Raw genomic sequence first — 21,551 nt, forward strand, 5'->3', positions numbered from 1 at the left:
ATATGCATTTGTGCAATATCTGCCTTTAACTTGAGCTGATACTAATACTCGCAGATAGGAAACTGTTGCGTCATGCGATTAGTGCCAAAGGCGTGTAACATTTCATTAGTTTTGTTTTACAAGCTCTCGCAACTGATATGCATGTGTGCAATATCTGCCATTTACTTGAGCTGATACTAATACTCGCAGATAGGAAACTGTTGCGTCATGCGATTAGCGCCAAAGGCGTGTTACATTTCATTAGTTTTGTTTTACAAGCTCTCGCAACTGATATGCATGTGTGCAATATCTGCCATTTACTTGAGCTGATACTAATACTCGCAGATAGGAAACTGTTGCGTCATGCGATTAGTGCCAAAGACGTGTTACATTTCTTTAGTTTTGTTTTACAAGCTCTCGCAACTGATATGCATGTGTGCATTATCTGCCTTTACTTGAGATGACAAAATTACTCGCAGATAGGAATCTTCTTGCTTCATGTCGTTATTGCCAAAGGCGTGTTACATTTCATTATTTTTGTTTCACAAGCTCTCGCAACTGATATGCATGTGTGCATTATCTGCCTTTACTTGAGCTGAGACTAATACTCGCAGATAGGAAACTGGTGCGTCATGCGATTAGTGCCAAAGGCGTATAACATTTCATTAGTTTTGTTTTGAAGCTCTCGCCACGGATATGCATATGTGCAATATCTGCCATAAACTTGAGCTGATACTAATACTCGCAGTAATGAAACTGTTGCGTCATGCGATTAGTGCCAAAGGCGTGTAACATTTCATTAGTTTTGTTTTAAAAGCTCTCGGCACGGATATGCATTTGTGCAATATCTGCCATTAACTTTAGCTGATACTAATACTCGCAGATAGGAAACTGTTGCGTCATGCGATTAGTGCCAAAGGCGTGTAACATTTCATTAGTTTCGTTTTACAAGCTGTCGCAACTGATATGCATGTGTGCAATATCTGCCATTTACTTGAGCTGATACTAATACTCGCAGATAGGAAACTGTTGCGTCATGCGATAAGTGCCAAAGGCGTGTTACATTTCATTAGTTTTGTTTTACAAGCTCTCGCAATTGATATGCATGTGTGCGATATCTGCCATTTACTTGAGCTGATACTAATACTCGCAGATATGAAACTGTTGCGTCATGCGATAAGTGCCAAAGGCGTGTTACATTCTATTAGTTTTGTTTTACAAGCTTTCGCAACTGATATGCATGTGTGCAATATCTGCCATTTACTTGAGCTGATACTAATACTCGCAGATAGGAAACTGTTGCGTCATGCGATTAGTGCCAAAGGCGTGTAACATTTCATCAGTTTTAATTAACAAGCTCTCGCAACTGATATGCATGTGTGCATTATCTGCCTTTAATTGAGATGATAAAATTACTCGCAGATAGGAATCTTCTTGCGTCATGCGATTAGTGCCAAAGGCGTGTTACATTTCATTAGTTTTGTTTTACAAGCTCTCGCAACTGATATGCATGTGTGCAATATCTGCCATTTACTTGAGCTGATACTAATACTCGCAGATAGGAAACTGTTGCGTCATGCGATTAGTGCCAAAGGCGTGTAACATTTCATCAGTTTTAATTAACAAGCTCTCGCAACTGATATGCATGCCAAAGGCGTGTTACATTTCATTAGTTTTGTTTTACAAGCTCTCGCAACTGATATGCATGTGTGCAATATCTGCCATTTATTTGAGCTGATACTAATGCTCGCAGATAGGAAACTGTTGCGTCATGCGATTAGTGCCAAAGGCGTGTTACATTTCATTAGTTTTGTTTTACAAGCTCTCGCAACTGATATGCATGTGTGCAATATCTGCCATTTACTTGAGCTGATACTAATACTCGCAGTTATGAAACTGTTGCGTCATGCGATTAGTGCCAAAGGCGTGTAACATTTCATTAGTTTTGTTTTAAAAGCTCTCGCAACTGATATGCATGTGTGCAATATCTGCCATTTTTTTGAGCTGATACTAATGCTCGCAGATAGGAAACTGTTGCGTCATGCGATTAGTGCCAAAGGCGTGTTACATTTCATTAGTTTTGTTTTACAAGCTCTCGCAACTGATATGCATGTGTGCAATATCTGCCATTTACTTGAGCTGATACTAATACTCGCAGATAGGAAACTGTTGCGTCATGCGATTACTGCCAAAGGCGTGTAACATTTCATCAGTTTTAATTAACAAGCTCTCGCAACTGATATGCATGTGTGCATTATCTGCCTTTAGTTGAGATGATAAGATTACTCGCAGATAGGAAACTTTTGCGTCATGTCGTTATTGCCAAAGGCGTGTTACATTTCATTAGTTTTGTTTTACAAGCTCTCGCAACTGATATGCATGGGTGCATTATCTGCCTTTACTTGAACTGATAAAATTACTCGCACATAGGAAACTTCTTGCGTCATGCGATTAGTGCCAAAGGCGTGTTACATTTCATTAGTATAGTTTAAGCTCTCGCCACTGATATGCATGTGCGCAATATCTGCCTTTACTTGAGCTGATACTAATACTCGCAGATAGGAAACTCTTGCGTCATGCGATTAGTGCCAAAGGCGTGTTACATTTCATTAGTTTTGTTTTACAAGCTCTCGCAACTGATATGCATGTGTGCATTTTCTGCCTTTACTTGAACTGATAAAATTACTCGCACATAGGAAACTTCTTGCGTCATGCGATTAGTGCCAAAGGCATGTTACATTTCATTAGTTTTGTTTTACAAGCTCTCGGCACGGATATGCATTTGTGCAATATCTGCCATTAACTTGAGCTGATACTAATAGTCGCAGATAGGAAACTCTTGCGTCATGCGATTAGTGCCAAAGGCGTGTTACATTTCATTAGTTTTGTTTTACAAGCTCTCGCAACTGATATGCATGTGTGCAATATCTGCTATTTACTTGAGCTGATACTAATACTCGCAGATAGGAAACTGTTGCGTCATGCGATTAGTGCCAAAGGCGTGTAACATTTCATCAGTTTTAATTAACAAGCTCTCGCAACTGATATGCATGTGTGCATTATCTGCCTTTACTTGAGATGATGAAATTACTCGCAGATAGGAAACTTTTTGCGTCATGTCGTTATTGCCAAAGGCGTGTTACATTTCATTAGTTTTGTTTTACAAGCTCTCGCAACTGATATGCTTGTGTGCATTATCTGCCTTTGCTTGAACTGATAAAAGTACTCGCACATAGGAAACTTCTTGCGTCATGCGATTAGTGCCAAAGGCGTGTTACATTTCATTAGTTTAGTTTTATAAGCTCTCGCCACTGATATGCATGTGCGCAATATCTGCCTTTACTTGAGCTGATAAAATGACTCGCAGATAGGAAACTTCTTGCGTCATGCGATTAGTGCCAAAGGCGTGTTACATTTCATTACTTTTGTTTTACAAGCTCTCGCAATTGATATGCATGTGTGCAATATCTGCCAATAACTTGAGCTGATACTAATACTCGCAGATAGGAAACTGTTGCGTCATGCGATTAGTGCCAAAGGCGTGTAACATTTCATTAGTTTTGTTTTATAAACTCTCGCCACGGATATGCATTTGTGCAATATCTGCCATTAACTTGAGCTGATAAAATGACTCGCAGATAGGAAACTTCTTGCGTCATGCGATTAGTGCCAAAGGCGTGTTACATTTCATTAATTTTGTTTTACAAGCTCTCGCAATTGATATGCATGTGTGCAATATCTGCCAATAACTTGAGCTGATACTAATGCTCGCAGATAGGAAACTGTTGCGTCATGCGATTAGTGCCAAAGGCGTGTAACATTTCATTAGTTTTGTTTTGTAAGCTCTCGCCACGGATCTGCATATGTGCATATCTGCCTCTACTTGAGCTGATAATATTACTCGCAGATAGGAATCTTCTTGCGTCATGCGATTAGTGCCAAAGGCGTGTTACATTTCATTAGTTTTGTTTTACAAGCTCTCGCAACTGATATGCGTGTGTGCAATATCTGCCATTTACTTGAGCTGATACTAATACTCGCAGATAGGAAACCTTTGCGTCATGCGATTAGTGCCAAAGGCGTGTTACATTTCATTAGTTTTGTTTTACAAGCTCTCGCAACTGATATGCATGTGTGCAATATCTGCCATTTACTTGAGCTGATACTAATACTCGCAGATAGGAAACTGTTGCGTCATGCGATTACTGCCAACGGCGTGTAACATTTCATCAATTTTAATTAACAAGCTCTCGCAACTGATATGCATGTGTGCATTATCTGCCTTTACTTGAGATGATAAGATTACTCGCAGATAGGAAACTTTTGCGTCATGTCGTTATTGCCAAAAGCGTGTTACATTTCATTAGTTTTGTTTTACAAGCTCTCGCAACTGATATGCATGGGTGCATTATCTGCCTTTACTTGAACTGATAAAATTACTCGCACATAGGAAACTTCTTGCGTCATGCGATTAGTGCCAAAGGCGTGTTACATTTCATTAGTTTAGTTTGAGCTCTCGCCACTGATATGTATGTGCGCAATATCTGCCTTTACTTGAGCTGATACTAATACTCGCAGATAGGAAACTCTTGCGTCATGCGATTAGTGCCAAAGGCGTGTTACATTTCATTAGTTTTGTTTTACAAGCTCTCGCAACTGATATGCATGTGTGCATTTTCTGCCTTTACTTGAACTGATAAAATTACTCGCACATAGGAAACTTCTTGCGTCATGCGATTAGTGCCAAAGGCGTGTTGCATTTCATTAGTTTTGTTTTACAAGCTCTCGCAACTGATATGCATGTGTGCAATATCTGCCATTTACTTGAGCTGATACTAATACTCGCAGATAGGAAACTCTTGCGTCATGCGATTAGTGCCAAAGGCGTGTTACATTTCATTAGTTTTGTTTTACAAGCTCTCGCAACTGATATGCATGTGTGCATTATCTGCCTTTACTTGAGATGATAAGATTACTCGCAGATAGGAAACTTTTGCGTCATGTCGTTATTGCCAAAAGCGTGTTACATTTCATTAGTTTTGTTTTACAAGCTCTCGCAACTGATATGCATGGGTGCATTATCTGCCTTTACTTGAACTGATAAAATTACTCGCACATAGGAAACTTCTTGCGTCATGCGATTAGTGCCAAAGGCGTGTTACATTTCATTAGTTTAGTTTGAGCTCTCGCCACTGATATGTATGTGCGCAATATCTGCCTTTACTTGAGCTGATACTAATACTCGCAGATAGGAAACTCTTGCGTCATGCGATTAGTGCCAAAGGCGTGTTACATTTCATTAGTTTTGTTTTACAAGCTCTCGCAACTGATATGCATGTGTGCATTTTCTGCCTTTACTTGAACTGATAAAATTACTCGCACATAGGAAACTTCTTGCGTCATGCGATTAGTGCCAAAGGCGTGTTGCATTTCATTAGTTTTGTTTTACAAGCTCTCGCAACTGATATGCATGTGTGCAATATCTGCCATTTACTTGAGCTGATACTAATACTCGCAGATAGGAAACTCTTGCGTCATGCGATTAGTGCCAAAGGCGTGTTACATTTCATTAGTTTTGTTTTACAAGCTCTCGCAACTGATATGCATGTGTGCAATATCTGCTATTTACTTGAGCTGATACTAATACTCGCAGATAGGAAACTGTTGCGTCATGCGATTAGTGCCAAAGGCGTGTAACATTTCATCAGTTTTAATTAACAACCTCTCGCAACTGATATGCATGTGTGCATTATCTGCCTTTACTTGAGATGATAAATTACTCGCAGATAGGAAACTTTTTGCGTCATGTCGTTATTGCCAAAGGCGTGTTACATTTCATTAGTTTTGTTTTACAAGCTCTCGCAACTGATATGCTTGTGTGCATTATCTGCCTTTGCTTGAACTGATAAAAGTACTCGCACATAGGAAACTTCTTGCGTCATGCGATTAGTGCCAAAGGCGTGTTACATTTCATTAGTTTAGTTTTATAAGCTCTCGCCACTGATATGCATGTGCGCAATATCTGCCTTTACTTGAGCTGATAAAATGACTCGCAGATAGGAAACTTCTTGCGTCATGCGATTAGTGCCAAAGGCGTGTTACATTTCATTACTTTTGTTTTACAAGCTCTCGCAATTGATATGCATGTGTGCAATATCTGCCAATAACTTGGGCTGATACTAATACTCGCAGATAGGAAACTGTTGCGTCATGCGATTAGTGCCAAAGGCGTGTAACATGTTTTGTTTTATAAACTCTCGCCACGGATATGCATTTGTGCAATATCTGCCATTAACTTGAGCTGATACTAATACTCGCAGTTATGAAACTGTTGCGTCATGCGATTAGTGCCAAAGGAGTGTAACATTTCATTAGTTTTGTTTTAAAAGCTCTCGGCACGGATATGCATTTGTGCAATATCTGCCATTAACTTGAGCTGATACTAATACTCGCAGATAGGAAACTGTTGCGTCATGCGATTAGTGCCAAGGCGTGTAACGTTTCATTAGTTTTGTTTCGTAAGCTCTCGCCACGGATCTGCATATGTGCATTATCTGCCTCTACTTGAGCTGATATAATTACTCGCAGATAGGAATCTTCTTGCGTCATGCGATTAGTGCCAAAGGCGTGTTACATTTCATTAGTTTTGTTTTACAAGCTCTCGCAACTGATATGCATGTGTGCAATATCTGCCATTTACTTGAGCTGATACTAATACTCGCAGATAGGAAACTGTTGCGTCATGCGATTAGTGCCAAAGGCGTGTTACATTTCATTAGTTTTGTTGTACAAGCTCTCGCAACTGATATGCATGTGTGCAATGTCTGCCATTTACTTGAGCTGATACTATTACTCGCAGATAGGAAACTGTTGCGTCATGCGATTAGTGCCAAAGGCGTGTAACATTTCATTAGTTTTGTTTTATAAGCTCTCGCCACGGATATGCATTTGTGCAATATCTGCCATTAACTTGAGCTGATACTAATACTCGCAGTTATGAAACTGTTGCGTCATGCGATTAGTGCCAAAGGCGTGTAACATTTCATCAGTTTTAATTAACAAGCTCTCGCAACTGATATGCATGTGTGCATTATCTGCCTTTACTTGAGATGATAAAATTACTCGCAGATAGGAAACTGTTGCGTCATGCGATTAGTGCCAAAGGCGTGTAACATTTCATCAGTTTTAATTAACAAGCTCTCGCAACTGATATGCATGTGTGCAGTATCTGCCTTTACTTGAGATGATAAAATTACTCGCAGATAGGAAACTTTTTGCGTCATGTCGTTATTGCCAAAGGCGTGTTACATTTCATTAGTTTCGTTTTACAAGCTCTCGCAACTGATATGCATGTGTGCATTATCTGCCTTTACTTGAGATGATAAAATTACTCGCAGATAGGAAACTGTTGCATCATGCGATTAGTGCCAAAGGCGTGTAACATTTCATCCGTTTTAATTAACAAGCTCTCGCAACTGATATGCATGTGTGCATTATCTGCCTTTACTTGAGATGATAAAATTACTCGCAGATAAAAAAACTTTTTGCGTCATGTCGTTATTGCCAAAGGCGTGTTACATTTCATTAGTTTCGTTTTACAAGCTGTCGCAACTGATATGCATGTGTGCATTATCTGCCTTTACTTGAACTGATAAAATTACTCGCACAGGAAACTTCTTGCGTCATGCGATTAGTGCCAAAGGCGTGTTACATTCCATTAGTTTAGTTTTATAAGCTCTCGCCACTGATGTGCATGTGCGCAATATCTGCCTTTACTTGAGCTGATAAAATGAATCGCAGATAGGAAACTTCTTGCGTCATGCGATTAGTGCCAAAGGCGTGTTACATTTCATTACTTTTATTTTACAAGCTCTCGCAATTGATATGCATGTGTGCAATATCTGCCAATAACTTGAGCTGATACTATAATTCGCAGAAAGGAAACTGTTGCGTCATGAGATTAGTGCAAAAGGCGTGTAACATTTCATTAGTTTTGTTTTATAAGCTCTCGCCACGGATATGGATTTGTGCAATATCTGCCATTAACTTGAGCTGATACTAATACTCGCAGTTATGAAACTGTTGCGTCATGCGATTAGTGCCAAAGGGGTGTAACATTTCATTAGTTTTGTTTTACAAGCTCTCGCAACTGATATGCATGTGTGCAATATCTGCAATTTACTTGAGCCGATACTAATACTCGCAGATAGGAAACTCTTGCGTCATGCGATTAGTGCCAAAGGCGTGTTACATTTCATTAGTTTTGTTTTACAAGCTCTCGCAACTGATATGCATGTGTGCAATATCTGCCATTTACTTGAGCTGATACTAATACTCGCAGATAGGAAACTGTTGCGTCATGCGATTAGTACCATAGGCGTGTTACATTTCATTAGTTTTGTTGTACAAGCTCTCGCAACTGATATGCATGTGTGCAATATCTGCCATTTACTTGAGCTGATACTAATACTCGCAGATAGGAAACTGTTGCGTCATGCGATTAGTGCCAAAGGCGTGTTACATTTCATTAGTTTAGTTTTATAAGCTCTCGCAACTGATATGCATGTGTGCATTATCTGCCTTTACTTGAACTGATAAAATTACTCGCACATAGGAAACTTCTTGCGTCATGCGATTAGTGCCAAAGGCGTGTTACATTTCATTAGTTTAGTTTTATAAGCTCTCGCCACTGATATGCATGTGCGCAATATCTGCCTTTACTTGAGCTGATAAAATGACTCGCAGATAGGAAACTTCTTGCGTCATGCGATTAGTGCCAAAGGCGTGTTACATTTCATTACTTTTGTTTTACAAGCTCTCGTAATTGATATGCATGTGTGCAATATCTGCCAAAACTTGAGCTGATGCTATTACTCGCAGACAGGAAACTGTTGCGTCATGCGATTAGTGCCAAAGGCGTGTAACATTTCATTAGTTTTGTTTTATAAGCTCTCGCCACGGATATGGATTTGTGCAATATCTGCCATTAAGTTGAGCTGATACTAATACTCGCAGTTATGAAACTGTTGCGTCATGCGATTAGTTCCAAAGGCGTGTAACATTTCATTAGTTTTGTTTTACAAGCTCTCGCAACTGATATGCATGTGTGCAATATCTGCCATTTACTTGAGCTGATACTAATACTCGCAGATAGGAAACTGTTGCGTCATGCGATTAGTGCCAAAGGCGTGTTACATTTCATTAGTTTTGTTGTACAAGCTCTCGCAACTGATATGCATGTGTGCAATAACTGCCATTTACCTGAGCTGATACTAATACTCGCAGATAGGAAACTCTTGCGTCATGCGATTAGTGCCAAAGGCGTGTTACATTTCATTAGTTTTGTTTTACAAGCTCTCGCAACTGATATGCATGTGTGCAATATCTGCCATTTACTTGAGCTGATACTAATACTCGCAGATAGGAAACTGTTGCGTCATGCGATTAGTGCCAAAGGCGTGTTACATTTCATTAGTTTTGTTGTACAAGCTCTCGCAACTGATATGCATGTGTGCAATAACTGCCATTTACCTGAGCTGATACTAATACTCGCAGATAGGAAACTCTTGCGTCATGCGATTAGTGCCAAAGGCGTGTTACATTTCATTAGTTTTGTTTTACAAGCTCTCGCAACTGATATGCATGTGTGCAATATCTGCTATTTACTTGAGCTGATACTAATACTCGCAGATAGGAAACTGTTGCGTCATGCGATTAGTGCCAAAGGCGTGTTACATTTCATTAGTTTTGTTGTACAAGATCTTGCAACTGATATGCATGTGTGCAATATCTGCCATTTACTTGAGCTGATACTAATACTCGCAGATAGGAAACTGTTGCGTCATGCGATTAGTGCCAAAGGCGTGTAACATTTCGTCAGTTTTAATTAAAAAGCTCTCGCAACTGATATGCATGTGTGCATTATCTGCCTTTACTTGAGATGATAAAATTACTCGCAGATAGGAAACTTTTTGCGTCATGTCGTTATTGCCAAAGGCGTGTTACATTTCATTAGTTTTGTTTTACAAGCTCTCGCAACTGATATGCATGTGTGCATTATCTGCCTTTACTTGAACTGATAAAATTACTCGCACATAGGAAACTTCTTGCGTCATGCGATTAGTGCCAAAGGCGTGTTACATTTCATTAGTTTTGTTGTACAAGCTCTCGCAACTGATATGCATGTGTGCAATATCTGCCATTTACTTGAGCTGATACTAATACTCGCAGATAGGAAACTGTTGCGTCATGCGATTAGTGCCAAAGGCGTGTAACATTTCATCAGTTTTAATTAAAAAGCTCTCGCAACTGATATGCATGTGTGCATTATCTGCCTTTACTTGAGATAATAAAATTACTCGCAGATAGGAAACTTTTTGCGTCATGTCGTTATTGCCAAAGGCGTGTTACATTTCATTAGTTTTGTTTTAGAAGCTCTCGCAACTGATATGCATGTGTGCATTATCTGCCTTTACTTGAACTGATAAAATTACTCGCACATAGGAAACTTCTTGCGTCATGCGATTAGTGCCAAAGGCGTGTTACATTTCATTAGTTTTGTTGTACAAGCTCTCGCAACTGATATGCATGTGTGCAATATCCGCCATTTACTTGAGCTGATACTAATACTCGCAGATAGGAAACTGTTGCGTCATGCGATTAGTGCCAAAGGCGTGTAACATTTCATCAGTTTTAATTAACAAGCTCTCGCAACTGATATGCATGTGTGCATTATCTGCCTTTACTTGAGATGATAAAATTACTCGCAGATAGGAAACTTTTTGCGTCATGTCGTTATTGCCAAAGGCGTGTTACATTTCATTAGTTTTGTTTTACAAGCTCTCGCAACTGATATGCATGTGTGCATTATCTGCCTTTACTTGAACTGATAAAATGACTCGCAGATAGGAAACTTCTTGCGTCATGCGATTAGTGCCAAAGGCGTGTTACATTTCATTAGTTTTGTTGTACAAGCTCTCGCAACTGATATGCATGTGTGCAATATCTGCCATTTACTTGAGCTGATACTAATACTCGCAGATAGGAAACTGTTGCGTCATGCGATTAGTGCCAAAGGCGTGTAACATTTCATCAGTTTTAATTAAAAAGCTCTCGCAACTGATATGCATGTGTGCATTATCTGCCTTTACTTGAGATGATAAAATTACTCGCAGATAGGAAACTTTTTGCGTCATGTCGTTATTGCCAAAGGCGTGTTACATTTCATTAGTTTTGTTTTAGAAGCTCTCGCAACTGATATGCATGTGTGCATTATCTGCCTTTACTTGAACTGATAAAATTACTCGCACATAGGAAACTTCTTGCGTCATGCGATTAGTGCCAAAGGCGTGTTACATTTCATTAGTTTTGTTGTACAAGCTCTCGCAACTGATATGCATGTGTGCAATATCCGCCATTTACTTGAGCTGATACTAATACTCGCAGATAGGAAACTGTTGCGTCATGCGATTAGTGCCAAAGGCGTGTAACATTTCATCAGTTTTAATTAACAAGCTCTCGCAACTGATATGCTTGTGTGCATTATCTGCCTTTACTTGAGATGATAAAATTACTCGCAGATAGGAAACTTTTTGCGTCATGTCGTTATTGCCAAAGGCGTGTTACATTTCATTAGTTTTGTTTTACAAGCTCTCGCAACTGATATGCATGTGTGCATTATCTGCCTTTACTTGAACTGATAAAATGACTCGCAGATAGGAAACTTCTTGCGTCATGCGATTAGTGCCAAAGGCGTGTTACATTTCATTACTTTTGTTTTACAAGCTCTCGCAATTGATATGCATGTGTGCAATATCTGCCAATAACTTGAGCTGATACTATTACTCGCAGATAGGAAACTGTTGCGTCATGCGATTAGTGCCAAAGGCGTGTACCATTTCATTAGTTTTGTTTTTTAAGCTCTCGCCACGGATATGCATTTGTGCAATATCTGCCATTAACTTGAGCTGATACTAATACTCACAGTTATGAAACTGTTGCGTCATGCGATTAGTGCCAAAGGCGTGTAACATTTCATTAGTTTTGTTTTACAAGCTCTCGCAACTGATATGCATGTGTGCAATATCTGCTATTTACTTGAGCTGATACTAATACTCGCAGATAGGAAACTCTTGCGTCATGCGATTAGTGCCAAAGGCGTGTTACATTTCATTAGTTTTGTTTTACAAGCTCTCGCAACTGATATGCATGTGTGCAATATCTGCCATTTACTTGAGCTGATACTAATACTCGCAGATAGGAAACTGTTGCGTCATGCGATTAGTGCCAAAGGCGTGTAACATTTCATCAGTTTTAATTAAAAAGCTCTCGCAACTGATATGCATGTGTGCATTATCTGCCTTTACTTGAGATGATAAAATTACTCGCAGATAGGAAACTTTTTGCGTCATGTCGTTATTGCCAAAGGCGTGTTACATTTCATTAGTTTTGTTTTAGAAGCTCTCGCAACTGATATGCATGTGTGCATTATCTGCCTTTACTTGAACTGATAAAATTACTCGCACATAGGAAACTTCTTGCGTCATGCGATTAGTGCCAAAGGCGTGTTACATTTCATTAGTTTTGTTGTACAAGCTCTCGCAACTGATATGCATGTGTGCAATATCCGCCATTTACTTGAGCTGATACTAATACTCGCAGATAGGAAACTGTTGCGTCATGCGATTAGTGCCAAAGGCGTGTAACATTTCATCAGTTTTAATTAACAAGCTCTCGCAACTGATATGCTTGTGTGCATTATCTGCCTTTACTTGAGATGATAAAATTACTCGCAGATAGGAAACTTTTTGCGTCATGTCGTTATTGCCAAAGGCGTGTTACATTTCATTAGTTTTGTTTTACAAGCTCTCGCAACTGATATGCATGTGTGCATTATCTGCCTTTACTTGAACTGATAAAATGACTCGCAGATAGGAAACTTCTTGCGTCATGCGATTAGTGCCAAAGGCGTGTTACATTTCATTACTTTTGTTTTACAAGCTCTCGCAATTGATATGCATGTGTGCAATATCTGCCAATAACTTGAGCTGATACTATTACTCGCAGATAGGAAACTGTTGCGTCATGCGATTAGTGCCAAAAGCGTGTTACCTTTCATTACTTTTGTTTTATAAGCTCTCGCCACGGACAAGTATCTGTGCAATATCTGCCTCTACTTGAGCTGATAAAAATACTCGCAGATAGGAAACTTCTTACGTCATGCGATTAGTGTCAAAGGCGTGTTACATTTCATTGGTTTTGTTTTACAAGCTCTCGCAACTGATATGCATGTGTGCAATATCTGCCATTTACTTGAGCTGATACTAATACTCGCAGATAGGAAACTGTTGCGTCATGCGATTAGTGCCAAAGGCGTGTAACATTTCATTAGTTTTGTTTTATAAGCTCTCGCCACGGATATGCATTTGTGCAATATCTGCCATTAACTTGAGCTGATACTAATACTCACAGTTATGAAACTGTTGCGTCATGCGATTAGTGCCAAAGGCGTGTAACATTTCATTAGTTTTGTTTTACAAGCTCTCGCAACTGATATGCATGTGTGCAATATCTGCTTTTTACTTGAGCTGATACTAATACTCGCAGATAGGAAACTCTTGCGTCATGCGATTAGTGCCAAACGCGTGTTACATTTCATTAGTTTTGTTTTACAAGCTCTCGCAACTGATATACATGTGTGCAATATCTGCCATTTACTTGAGCTGATACTAATACTCGCAGATAGGAAACTGTTGCGTCATGCGATTAGTGCCAAAAGCGTGTTACCTTTCATTACTTTTGTTTTATAAGCTCTCGCCACGGACAAGTATCTGTGCAATATCTGCCTCTACTTGAGCTGATAAAAATACTCGCAGATAGGAAACTTCTTACGTCATGCGATTAGTGTCAAAGGCGTGTTACATTTCATTGGTTTTGTTTTACAAGCTCTCGCAACTGATATGCATGTGTGCAATATCTGCCATTTACTTGAGCTGATACTAATACTCGCAGATAGGAAACTGTTGCGTCATGCGATTAGTGCCAAAGGCGTGTAACATTTCATCAGTTTTAATTAACAAGCTCTCGCAACTGATATGCATGTGTGCATTATCTGCCTTTACTTGAACTGATAAAATTACTCGCACATAGGAAACTTCTTGCGTCATGCGATTAGTGCCAAAGGCGTGATACGTTTCATTAGTTTAGTTTTATAAGCTCTCGCCACTGATATGCATGTGCGCAATATCTGCCTTTACTTGAGCTGATAAAATGACTCGCAGATAGGAAACGTCTTGCGTCATGCGATTAGTGCCAAAGGCGTGTTACATTTCATTTTTTTTGTTTTACAAGCTCTCGCAATTGATATGCATGGTTGCAATGTCTGCCAATAACTTGAGCTGATACTATTACTCGCAGATAGGAAACTGTTGCGTCATGCGATTAGTGCCAAAGGCGTGTAACATTTCATTAGTTTTGTTTTATAAGCTCTCGCCACGGATATGCATTTGTGCAATATCTGCCATTAACTTGAGCTGATACTAATACTCGCAGTTATGAAACTGTTGCGTCATGCGATTAGTGCCAAAGGCGTGTAACATTTCATTAGTTTTGTTTTAAAAGCTCTCGCAACTGATATGCATGTGTGCAATATCTGCCATTTACTTGAGCTGATACTAATACTCGCAGATAGGAAACTCTTGCGTCATGCGATTAGTGCCAAAGGCGTGTTACATTTCATTAGTTTTGTTTTACAAGCTCTCGCAACTGATATGCATGTGTGTAATATCTGCCTTTACTTGAGCTGATACTAATACTCGCAGATAGGAAACTGTTGCGTCATGCGATTAGTGCCAAAGGCGTGTAACATTTCATTAGTTTTGTTTTACAAGCTCTCGCAACTGATATGCATGTGTGTAATATCTGCCTTTACTTGAGCTGATACTAATACTCGCAGATAGGAAACTGTTGCGTCATGCGATTAGTGCCAAAGGCGTGTAACATTTCATTAGTTTTGTTTTATAAGCTCTCGCAACTGATATGCATGTGTGCATTATCTGCCTTTATTTGAGCTGATAAAATTCCTCGCAGATAGGAAACTTCTTGCGTCATGCGATTAGTGCCAAAGGCGTGTAACATTTCATTAGTTTTGTTTTATAAGCTCTCGCCACGGATATGCATTTGTGCAATATCTGCCATTAACTTGAGCTGATACTAATACTCGCAGTTATGAAACTGTTGCGTCATGCGATTAGTGCCAAAGGCGTGTAACATTTCATTAGTTTTGTTTTAAAAGCTCTCGCAACTGATATGCATGTGTGCAATATCTGCCATTTACTTGAGCTGATACTAATACTCGCAGATAGGAAACTCTTGCGTCATGCGATTAGTGCCAAAGGCGTGTTACATTTCATTAGTTTTGTTTTACAAGCTCTCGCAACTGATATGCATGTGTGTAATATCTGCCTTTACTTGAGCTGATACTAATACTCGCAGATAGGAAACTGTTGCGTCATGCGATTAGTGCCAAAGGCGTGTAACATTTCATTAGTTTTGTTTTATAAGCTCTCGCCACGGATATGCTTTTGTGCAATATCTGCCTTTACTTGAGCTGATAAAATTACTCGCACATAGGAAACTTCTTGCGTCATGCGATTAGTGCCAAAGGCGTGTTACATTTCATTAGTTTTGTTTTACAAGCTCTCGCAACTGATATGCATGTGTGCAATATCTGCCAATAACTTGAGCTGATACTAATACTCGCAAACAGGAAACTGTTGCGTCATGCGATTATTGCCAAAGGCGTGTAACATTTCATTAGTTTTGTTTTATAAGCTCTCGCCACGGATATGCATATGTGCATTATCTGCCTTTACTTGAGCTGATAAAATTATCCGCAAATAGGAAACTTCTTGCGTCAAGCGATTAGTGCCAAAGGCGTGTTACATTTCATTAGTTTTGTTTTACAAGCTCTCGCAACTGATATGCATATGTGCAATATCTGCCATTTACTTGAGCTGATACTAATACTCGCAGATAGGAAACTGTTGCGTCATGCGATTAGTGCCAAAGGCGTGTAACATTTCATTAGTTTTGTTTTATAAGCTTTCGCCACGGATATGCATATGTGCATTATCTGACTTTACTTAAGCTGATAAAATTACTCGCAAGTAGGAAACTTCTTGCGTCATGCGATTCGTGCCAAAGGCGTGTTACTTTTCATTAGTTTTGTTTTACAAGCTCTCGCAACTGATATGCATGTGTGCAATATCTGCCATATACTTGAGCTGATACTAATACTCGCAAACAGGAAACTGTTGCGTCATGCGATTATTGCCAAAGGCGTGTAACATTTCATTAGTTTTGTTTTATAAGCTCTCGCCACGGATATGCATATGTGCATTATCTGCCTTTACTTGAGCTGATAAAATTATCCGCAAATAGGAAACTTCTTGCGCCAAGCGATTAGTGCCAAAGGCGTGTTACATTTCATTAGTTTTGTTTTACAAGCTCTCGCAACTGATATGCATATGTGCAATATCTGGCATTTACTTGAGCTGATACTAATACTCGCAGATAGGAAACTGTTGCGTCATGCGATTAGTGCCAAAGGCGTGTAACATTTCATTAGTTTTGTTTTATAAGCTTTCGCCACGGATATGCATATGTGCATTATCTGACTTTACTTAAGCTGATAAAATTACTCGCAAGTAGGAAACTTCTTGCGTCATGCGATTCGTGCCAAAGGCGTGTTACTTTTCATTAGTTTTGTTTTACAAGCTCTCGCAACTGATATGCATGTGTGCAATATCTGCCATATACTTGAGCTGATACTAATACTCGCAGATAAGAAACTGTTGCGTCATGCGTTAAGTGCCAAAGGCGCGTAACATTTCATTAGTTTTGTTTTATAAGCTCTCGGCACGGATATGCATTTGTGCAATATCTGCCATTAACTTGAGCTGATACTAATACTCGCAGATAGGAAACTGTTGCGTCATGCGATTAGTGCCGAAGGCGTGTTACTTTTCATTAATTTTGTTTTACAAGCTCTCGCCACTGATATGCATGTGTGCAATATCTGCCGTAAACTTGAGCTGATACTAATACTCGCAGATAGGAAACTGTTGCGTCATGCGATTAGTGCCGAAGGCGTGTTACTTTTCATTAATTTTGTTTTACAAGCTCTCGGCACGGATATGCATTTGTGCAATATCTGCCATTAACTTGAGCTGATAAAATCACTCGCAGATAGGAAATTTCTTGCATCATGCGATTAGTGCCGAAGGCGTGTTACTTTTCATTAATTTTGTTTTACAAGCTCTCGCCACTGATTTGCATGTGTGCAATATCTGCCGTAAACTTGAGCTGATACTAATACTCGCAGTTAGGAAACTGTTGCATCATGCGATTAGTGCCAAAGGCGCGTAATATTTCATTAGTTTAGTTTTTTAAGTTTTCGCCACGGATATTCATATGTGCATTGTCTGCCTTTACTTGAGCTGATTAAATTACTCGCACATAGGAAACTTGCGTCATGCGATTAGTGCCAAAGGCGAGTTACATTTCATTAGTTTAGTTTTACAAGCTCTCGCAACTGATATGCATGTGTGCAATATCTGCCATTAACTTGAGCTGATACTAATACTCGCAGATAGGAAACTGTTGCGTCATGCGATTAGTGCCAAAGGCGTGTAACATTTCATTAGTTTTGTTTTATAAGCTTTCGCCACAGATATGCAATTGTGCAAAATCTGCCATTAACTTGAGCTGATACTAATACTCGCAGATAGGAAACTGGTGCGTCATGCGATTAGTGCCAAAGGCGTGTAACTTTTCATTAGTTTTGTTTTATAAGCTCTCGCTACTGATTTGCATGTGCGCATTATCTGCCTTTACTTGAGCTGATAAAATGACTCGCAGATAGGAAACTTCTTGCGTCATGCGATTAGTGCCAAAGGCGTGTTACATTTCATCAGTTTGGTTTTACAAGCTCTCGCAACTGATATGCATGTTTGCATTATCTGCCTTTACTTGAGCTGATAAAATTCCTCGCAGATAGGAAACTTCTTGCGTCATGCGATTCGTGCCAAAGGCGTGTTACATTTCATTAGTTTTGTTTTACAAGCTCTCGCAACTGATATGCATGTGTGCAATATCTGCGCCATTTACTTGAGCTGATACTAATACTCGCAGATAAGAAACTGTTGCGTCATGCGATTAGTGCCAAAGGCGTGTAACATTTCATTAGTTTTGTTTTATAAGCTCTCGGCACGGAAATGCATTTGTGCAATATCTGCGATTTACTTGAGCTGATACTAATACTCGCAGATAGGAAACTGTTGCGTCATGCGATTAGTGCCGAAGGCGTGTTAATTTTCATTAATTTTGTTTTACAAGCTCTCGCCACTGATTTGCATGTGTGCAATATCTGCCGTAAACTTGAGCTGATACTAATACTCGCAGTTAGGAAACTGTTGCATCATGCGATTAGTGCCAAAGGCGCGTAATATTTCATTAGTTTTGTTTTATAAGTTTTCGCCTCGGATATGCATATGTGCATTATCTGCCTTTACTTGAGCTGATTAAATTACTCGCACATAGGAAACTGTTGCGTCATGCAATTAGTGCCGAAGGCGTGTTACTTTTCATTAATTTTGTTTAACAAGCTCTCGCCACTGATTTGCATGTGTGCAATATCTGCCGTAAACTTGAGCTGATAAAATTACTCGCAGATAGGAAATTTCTTGCGTCATGCGATTAGTGCCGAAGGCGTGTTTTTTTTCATTAATTTTGTTTTACAAGCTCTCGCCACTGATTTGCATGTGTGCAATATCTGCCGTAAACTTGAGCTGATACTAATACTCGCAGTTAGGAAACTGTTGCATCATGCGATTAGTGCCAAAGGCGCGTAATATTTCATTAGTTTTGTTTTATAAGTTTTCGCCACGGATATGCATATGTGCATTATCTGCCTTTACTTGAGCTGATTAAATTACTCGCACATAGGAAACTTCTTGCGTCATGCGATTATGCCAAAGGCGTGTTACATTTCATTAGTTTAGTTTTACAAGCTCTCGCAACTGATATGCATGTGTGCAATATCTGCCATTAACTTGAGCTGATACTAATACTCGCAGATAGGAAACTGTTGCGTCATGCGATTAGTGCCAAAGGCGTGTAACATTTCTTTAGTTTTGTTTTATAAGCTTTCGCCACAGATATGAAATTGTGCAATATCTGCCATGAACTTGAGCTGATACTAATACTCGCAGATAGGAAACTGGTGCGTCATGCGATTAGTGCCAAAGGCGTGTAACTTTTCATTAGTTTTGTTTTATAAGCTCTCGCTACTGATTTGCTTGTGCTTATTATCTGCCTTTACTTGAGCTGATAAAATGAATCGCAGATAGGAGACTTCTTGCGTCATGCGATTAGTGCCAAAGGCGTGTTACGTTTCATCAGTTTGGTTTTAGAAGCTCTCGCAACTGATATGCATGTTTGCATTATCTGCCTTTACTTGAGCTGATAAAATTCATCGCAGATAGGAAACTTCTTGCGTCATGCGATTAGTGCCAAAGGCGTGTTACATTTCATTAGTTTTGTTTTACAAGCTCTCGCAACTGATATGCATGTGTGCAATATCTGCCATTAACTTGAGCTGATACTAATACTCCCATATAGAAAACTGTTGCGTCATGCGATTAGTGCCAAAGGCGAGTTACATTTCATTAGTTTTGTTTTATAAGCTCTCGCCACGGATATGCATGTATGCAATATCTGCAATTAACTTGAGCTGATACTAATACTCGCAGATAGGAAATTGTTGCGTCATGCGATTAGTGCCAAAGGCGTGTAACATTTCATTAGTTTTGTTTTAAAAGCTCTCGGCACGGATATGCATTTTTGCAATAACTGCCGTTAACTTGAGCTGATACTAATACTCGCAGATAGGAAACTGTTGCGTCATGCGATTAGTGCCAAAGGCGTGTAACATTTCATTAGTTCTGTTTCATAAGCTCTCGCCACGGATCTGCATATGTGCATTATCTGCCTCTACTTGAGCTGTTTTAATTACTCGCAGATAGGAATCTTCTTGCGTCATGCGATTAGTGCCACAGGCGTGTTACATTTCGTTAGTTTTGTTTTACAAGCTCTCGCAACTGATATGCATGTGTGCAATATCTGCCATTAACTTGAGCTGATAAAATTCCTCGCAGATAGGAAACTTCTTGCGTCATGCGATTAGTGCCAAAGGCGTGTTACATTTCATTAGTTTTGTTTTACAAGCTCTCGCAACTGATATGCATGTGTGCAATATCTGCCATTAATTTGAGCTGATACTAATACTCCCATATAGAAAACTGTTGCGTCATGCGATTAGTGCCAAAGATGTGTAACATTTCATTAGTTTTGTTTTATAAGCTCTCGCCACGGATATGCATTTATGCAATATCTGCAATTAACTTGAGCTGATACTAATACTCGCAGATAGGAAACTGTTGCGTCATGCGATTAGTGCCAAAAACGTGTAACATTTCATTAGTTTTGTTTTAAAAGCTCTCGGCACGGATATGCATTTTTGCAATATCTGCCGTTAACTTGAGCTGATACTAATACTCGCAGATAGGAAACTGTTGCGTCATGCGATTAGTGCCAAAGGCGTGTAACATTTCATTAGTTCTGTTTCATAAGCTCTCGCCACGGATCTGCATATGTGCATTATCTACCTCTACTTGAGCTGTTTTAATTACTCGCAGATAGGAATCTTCTTGCGTCATGCGATTAGTGCCACAGGCGTGTTACATTTCGTTAGTTTTGTTTTACAAGCTCTCGCAACTGATATGCATGTGTGCAATATCTGCCATTAACTTTAGCTGATACTAATACTCGCAGATAGGAAACTGTTGCGTCATGCGATTAGTGCCGAAGGCGTGTAATATTTCATTAGTTTTGTTTTTTAAGCTCTCGGCATGGATATGCGTTTTTGCAATATCTGCCATTTACTGGAGCTGATACTAATACTCGCAGATAGGAAACTGTTGCGTCATGCGATTAGTGCCAAAGGCGTGTAACATTTCATTAGTTTTGTTTTATAAGCACTCGCCACGGATATACATATGTGCATTATCTGCCTCTATTTGAGCTGATAAATTTACTCGCATATAGGAAATTTCTTGCGACATGCGATTAGTGCCGAAGGCGTGTTACTTTTCATTAATTTTGTTTTACAAGCTCTCGCCACTGATCTGCATGTGTGCAATATCTGCCATTAACTTGAGCTGATACTAATACTCGCAGATAGGAAACTGTTGCGTCATGCGATTAGTGCCAAAGGCGTGTAACATTTCATTAGTTCTGTTTTACAAGCTCTCGCAACCGATATGCGTTTATGCAATATCTGCAATTAACTTAAGCTGATACTAGTACTCGCAGTTATGAAACTGTTGCGTCATGCGATTAGTGCCAAAGGCGTGTAATATTTCATTAGTTTTGTTTTAAAAGCTCTCGTCACGGATATGCATTTTTGCAATATCTGCCGTTAACTTGAGCTGATACTAATACTCGCAGATAGG

General features: G+C 39.4%; 1 protein-coding gene across 1 annotated transcript in view; it reads left to right on the top strand.

Moving 5' to 3' along the window:
* The window catches only part of LOC134855227 (calcium load-activated calcium channel-like), a 93,629-nt gene that overhangs the window by 45,681 nt on the left and 26,397 nt on the right, over nucleotides 1-21,551 (top strand). The gene's annotated exons all lie outside the window — the stretch shown is intronic.

This window comes from Symsagittifera roscoffensis, chromosome 10 (assembly GCF_963678635.1).
Source record: "Symsagittifera roscoffensis chromosome 10, txSymRosc1.1, whole genome shotgun sequence".
NCBI classification, from domain to species: Eukaryota; Metazoa; Xenacoelomorpha; order Acoela; family Convolutidae; genus Symsagittifera; species Symsagittifera roscoffensis.